The 6115-nt window shown below is 35.0% G+C and overlaps 1 pseudogene; it reads left to right on the top strand.

Moving 5' to 3' along the window:
- The first annotated feature begins 2507 nt into the window (after positions 1-2507).
- Positions 2508-4581, top strand: LOC107733071 (trace amine-associated receptor 13c-like; annotated as a pseudogene).
- The last annotated feature ends 1534 nt before the right edge of the window (positions 4582-6115 follow it).

The following is a 6115-nucleotide window of genomic DNA, read 5'->3' on the forward strand; positions in this document are numbered from 1 at the left end:
ATTGGAATGCTTGGGTAAGATCATGCAGCTTAACATTAGACTTCATTTACTTGCTCGTTTTCATCACTTTCACTTTAATTCTAGCACTGACTCATTCTCTAAACTGAGCATCCAATCAGAATTCTCACTCGCGCCGATGGACCTGACACCGATTCAACATGCGTGTCCCAGCCTTTAAAAAGACAGCAAACCTAATATATATGCTGATGTCTGTGTCATAAGAGAAAATCACTCACTGCTATTGGCTGAAAAACGTTTGTATCTTTAATAAGAATCAATTCATATTTAATTCATACAGTGAACACTACACAGTGTTTTCTTTTTACATTTGATTATTAAATTTTTGTAGTATTTCTTACAATGTTAAATAAACCTACTGTACCCAAAAAAACCTTCAATTTGTTTATTTAATTTGTCTTTCTCTATCCTATACAGAAGCAGAAGTCGTCATAGTTGGGTTATTAGCATTAGAAACACTCTCACAGCAGCATTAATAATTTTTTTGTAATTTGATGCAAAGGTAATATAATACAAAGTATGTTATAAATGTACATACATTTTTTGAAAAATGAAAATAGAAAAAACTATGCTGATCAGTCTGTGAAAAAGGTCCATTGCAGTACCTTATATACATACAATCTGTATACTACAGAATTTTCTGAAAAATGAAAATAGAAAAAACTATGCTGATCAGTCTGTGAAAAAGGTCCATTGCAGTACCTTATATACATACAATCTGTATACTACAGATTGTGTCATTTAGATTTATTACAAAATTATATTCAGTGATAGGCATTAAGATGGTTTAGATTCTATTTCTCTGACTGTTACCATTTTGTTCTCTAAGCTAACAGCAGTTAAGTGCTGTAAGAATTTGTGTTAGGCCCTCTTGCATGTAAAATGATGACATCATTATGCATCATCAGAATGGGTCAGTCTGATCCAGACACTGTATAAATGACAGGACAGTAAGCAGAGCAGAACAAACTCCTAACAGGAGGATGTATATTAACTCAGGTCTGAATCCTCTTATCTATGCTTTATTTTACCCCTGGTTTAAAATGTCAGTTAAACACATTTTAACTTTTAAAATATTTCACCAAGCATAATATCTTTTTTGACTTGACCATAATAATGAATTCACCTGGCATTAATTTCTCAATGGGTCTGTGGAGTCATTACAATATATTATTCATGGCAAAAAATTATATGATTATAATAAAAAGCCTTTAATTTGACAGGGATTCAGAAACCGTTTCGGTCAATTATTAATAAATCCATGAGAACTGCAAGAGATTTCAAGCTAAACAGGAAGAGGGATTCAGAAACCGTTTCGATCAATTATTAATAAATCCATGAGAACTGCAAGAGATTTCAAGCTAAACAGGAAGAAAATTAAAATAGTGCAAAGATGTGCATGTATTTACTCACTCCTTTAAATACTACTGCAGATCAGGGATTTCCAAACCTGCTCCTGGAAAGCTACCGTCCTGCAGACTTCAGTCGCAACCCTGCTCCAACACACTCTGTAATTATCAAGTAACCCTGAACACCTTGATTAGCTTGTTCAGGGTGTTTGTTTGGGATTGGAGCTGAATCTGCAGGACTGTAGCTCTCCAGGAGCAGGGTTGGAGACCCCTAGATTAAAAAAAATAAATCATAAGAGTAGAAGTAATGTCAGTTTATTCAGCATACTTCTACGATGTTATATGAGAAATCATAGCAGAAAAATATGGGTAAATCATGTCAATCTGTAAATGAACAGATGTGTGTGATGAAAATGTGAGCAAAAAGAAATGCACACTCATAGGTTCAGGTTTACAGTGCACTGTATCATATTCAAATCTGATTTGAGTGATATTTTTGTAGCACAAAAGTTAAACAATATTAAGTTAAACCACATATATTAGTTTGATTAACCTATCAGCTGATAGAACAGTTACTGAAAAAAATATAGATAAAATAAAACATTTCTGGTGACTAGATAGTACTTAAAATGTCAAACCAAGAGCATTTAATCACTGTGGATCACAGTTCCCCACAATATAACAACAACAATAATCTTAAAGTGCCCCTATTTGAAAGGGTCATAATTTGGTTTTGGGAGTCCCCAACAACAGGTTTACATGCATGCAAGGTCAAAAAACATGTTTTGTTCTGTTCTCTGCCAGTTATTTGCTTTACCTATTGTGTGTGCTACGTTTGCTACAGCTGTATTGTCTGTTTTGCTGAGTTTTTCTTCAGCTTAAAATATTGGTTTGCTATGTGGTCCGTGCTATACTATAAACTGGATTCTGCAATTCAGTCTGAATTTTCTGCACCACGAAAATCATTGGGCTCTATATAAGCTATTTCTATACGCATTAATTAAATGTAAGTGAATAGTCTGAGCAGATTTAACAAGTAGCATTTTTTGTTTATTTATTTATTGATGGGGAAAAGCATGGCATTATATCATTTCAGAATGGGTGGTAGATGGGTTGGTCAGTCTGATCCAGACACTATAAATGAAAGGACAGTAAGAAGAGCAGAACAAACTCCTAACAGGAGGAGACTCACTCATGGCCTATGAGACAGAGGATCATGAGATTCAATACTGCTTTCCTGCCATCAACTCATCATGTATCAAGGGAAAACGCTCCAGTTATGATTACTATTTTATGTACATGTTTTTTTCACTTCTGTCAACAGGTACTGTGTTTCTGAACCTGCTGGTGATCATCTCCATCTCTCACTTCAAGAAGCTTCACACTCCAACCAACCTGACCCACCATACTCTATTGTCTAATATGGGTCTTATACGGTAACTCATGTGTGAATCCTCTTATCTATGCTTTATTTTACCCCTGGTTTAGAAAATCAGTTAAATACATCTTAACGTTTAGAATATTTCAGCCAGCATCCTCTCGGGTCAATATTTTTACAAATCATCATTCATGATATTTTTAACACTATTTGTGCATCAAACCAGTAAAGCAATTCCTTATAAAGTGCACTATACATTGCAATTTAGAATGCATTTGAGATCATTTAAATAGATAATCCATAATAAAACTATGTCTCAAATAAATTAATGTAACTAAATAAATATAACTTGTTTTATAAGTTTGTATATATAGACTAACATTTTACTTGAGTTTTTCTGTGTAACTATGACATTTCAGCCAAAGGGAGAAACTTAAACAGCAAGACGTGTTGCGCTATCAGAACATTGATTATTAACAATATTTCTCAATTTTCAATTTCACTTGTTTCTTCACAAAACAATCCTTCTTCACAAAAAAATTTTTTTTTCTCAATTTGTCAGGAATCTTAAATAATCATGTTTCTATCCATAATGCTATTTATAATGTATCTACCGATTATTACATACTTGTACATGTGCATCTTAAAAGTGATTTGAACAACTGAGGAATAAAATACTAAATTTAGTGTCACAATTTGTTATATCATGTTACTCAGGATCATATAAAGCATTCATTTAAAATTTCATTCTTCACAAGAATTTAATTCTGACCTTACAGCTGCCATAGTGGCAACAAGATGGAAGCCTCCGCATTCTCTACAATATTGGATGCTCACTTTTATAGAAGTGATGCATCTCGAACTGTCCACTGTGCACATTCATGGTGCAAGAGAGAGCACTATAAGACTTTGGCCGAAACTTTGGTTTTGGTTTTGATTAGAACTGGAGACATTTCAAAAAGAGATTTAAAAGATGACAAAATAACAATAAAAATTGTTCCCCTATGGGAGTCAGTCTGATCCAGACACTATAAATGAAAGGACAGTAAGAGGAGCAGAACAAACTCCTAACAGGAGGAGACTCACACATGGCCTATGAGACAGAGGATCATGAGACTCAATACTGCTTTCCTTCCATCAACTCATCATGTATCAAGGGAAAACGCTCCAGACATGAATACAATGTTTTATGTGTTTTTTTCATTGCTGTCAGCATGGACTGTGTTTCTGAACCTGCTGGTGATCATCTCCATCTCTCACTTCAAGAAGCTTCACACTCCAAACAACCTGCTTATTCTCTCTCTGGCTGTGGCCGACATGTTTATTGGACTTATTGTGATACCCATAGAGGCCATCAAGCTAACTGAGACATGCTGGTACGTTGGAGACAAAATTTGTGGAGTGTTTATAAAGACCCTTGGATTGCTCCTATCAGCATCTCTCTGTAATTTAGTTTTAATTGCTGTTGATCGTTATGTGGCTGTGTGTTGTCCTTTACAATACCCACAGAAAATAACCACAACTAAAACTTCAATGAGCATCATTCTCTGCTGGTTTTGCTCCATAGCTTACAACACTGCCATTGTAATTAACAACGGATATTTTGACACTTTTCACAGAACAGGTGTGTGCTATGGAGAATGCCCTTACATGATGAGTTTTGCCTGGAGAGCCAGTGACCTGATCTTGTCCTTTGCGTCTCCTTGTATCGTAATCATAATGTTATATTTAAAAATATTCTATGTTGCACAACGGCAAGTGAAAATTATAAATTTACTTTTAAACACTGGAAAAAGTACAATGGAGAACACTTTAAAAAAGAAATCTGAGAGCAAGGTGAAACGGTATCTATACCAAGACGCAACCTCGTCTTTACAAAGACGCAGAGTCGAGTTGGCACAGACGCAACGTCGTCTTTAAAAAGACACGCCCACCCGTGAATGCTCTTTTAGGGAAAAAAAACGACCACCGCCGTAGCACCATTCCGCCAACACAAGAAGCTCCCAGAGATCGCGCTGAACTCCTAGGAAGCTCCAAAGCGAAAAGCTGAATATGCGTTGCACCTGCTGCCTAGTGTGATGAACGCTGGAGGATTTCTTTTCTTAGTTGGGCTTTGGCCCCGCCTATGGGAACCTTTTTGCAGCATGTTCTCTTCTGATTGACTGAATGTATGGATAATTGAACTCACCTGGAGGAAATTCACTGTCTGCCGCTGGACTTTACTTAAAAAACAAAAAAAAAACCTTACATTTAACGAACAAAAAATACTCCAAATGTTTTTCTAAATTTACTTTATAAAAAAACGAAACAAAATATAATCACTTTTCCATTACATACAAAACTGAACTATTTTAATAGCTGAAATAGCTGTAGTATAAGCTTTTTATTTAGTATTTGAGACCCGTGCAGGGCATTAATCCACTTCATCCAACGCTGTTTTGTTCTCATCTGTGAGCATGCTCTTGATATATGTATTTTAGGTGTGTAAATGTATAATTGCCTTTTCATTATTTTTTCAGTTTTATTTAAATTTGTAGTTAAAACAACTAAAAATAAATTTATTTTAAAGTTTATAATTAGCCTTCGCACACAGGCTTACGCTGAAAACAACAAAATGGAACCTCAAGGTTGATCTAGGAAAATGTGTGCAAATGTATAGGGCCCCATTCCTATATTTTGCCTGGGGCCCCCAATTCACTAAATCCGCCCCTGCAGTGTTTTCTTTTTACTTTTGATTATTCAATTTTTGTAGTATTTCTTACAATGTTAAATAAACATACTGTACCCAAAAAAACCTTCAATTTGTTTATTTAATTTGTCTTTCTCTATCCTATACAGAAGCAGAAGTCGTCATAGTTGGGTTATTAGCATTAGAAACACTCACAGCAGCATTATTAGTTTTTTGTAATTTGTTGAAAAGGTAATATAATACAAAGTATGTTATAAATGTACATACATTTTTTGAAAAATGAAAATAGAAAAAACTATGCTGATCAGTCTGTGAAAAAGGTCCATTGCAGTACCTTATATACATACAATCTGTATACTACAGATTGTGTCATTTAGATTTATTGCAAAATGATATTCAGGGATAGGCATTAAGATGGTTTAGATTCTATTTCTCTGACTGTTACCATTTTGTTCTCTAAGCTAACAGCAGTTAAGTGCTGTAAAGATTTGTGTTAGGCCCTCTTGCATGTAAAATGATGACATCATTATGCATCATCAGAATGGGTCAGTCTGATCCAGACACTGTATAAATGACAGGACAGTAAGCAGAGCAGAACAAACACCTAACAGGAGGAGATTCACTCATGGCCTATGTGACAGAGGATCATGAGACTCAATACTGCTTTCCTGCCATCAACTC

This window comes from Sinocyclocheilus rhinocerous, unplaced genomic scaffold, assembly GCF_001515625.1.
Source record: "Sinocyclocheilus rhinocerous isolate Xijiao unplaced genomic scaffold, SAMN03320098_v1.1 scaffold13050, whole genome shotgun sequence".
NCBI classification, from domain to species: Eukaryota; Metazoa; Chordata; class Actinopteri; order Cypriniformes; family Cyprinidae; genus Sinocyclocheilus; species Sinocyclocheilus rhinocerous.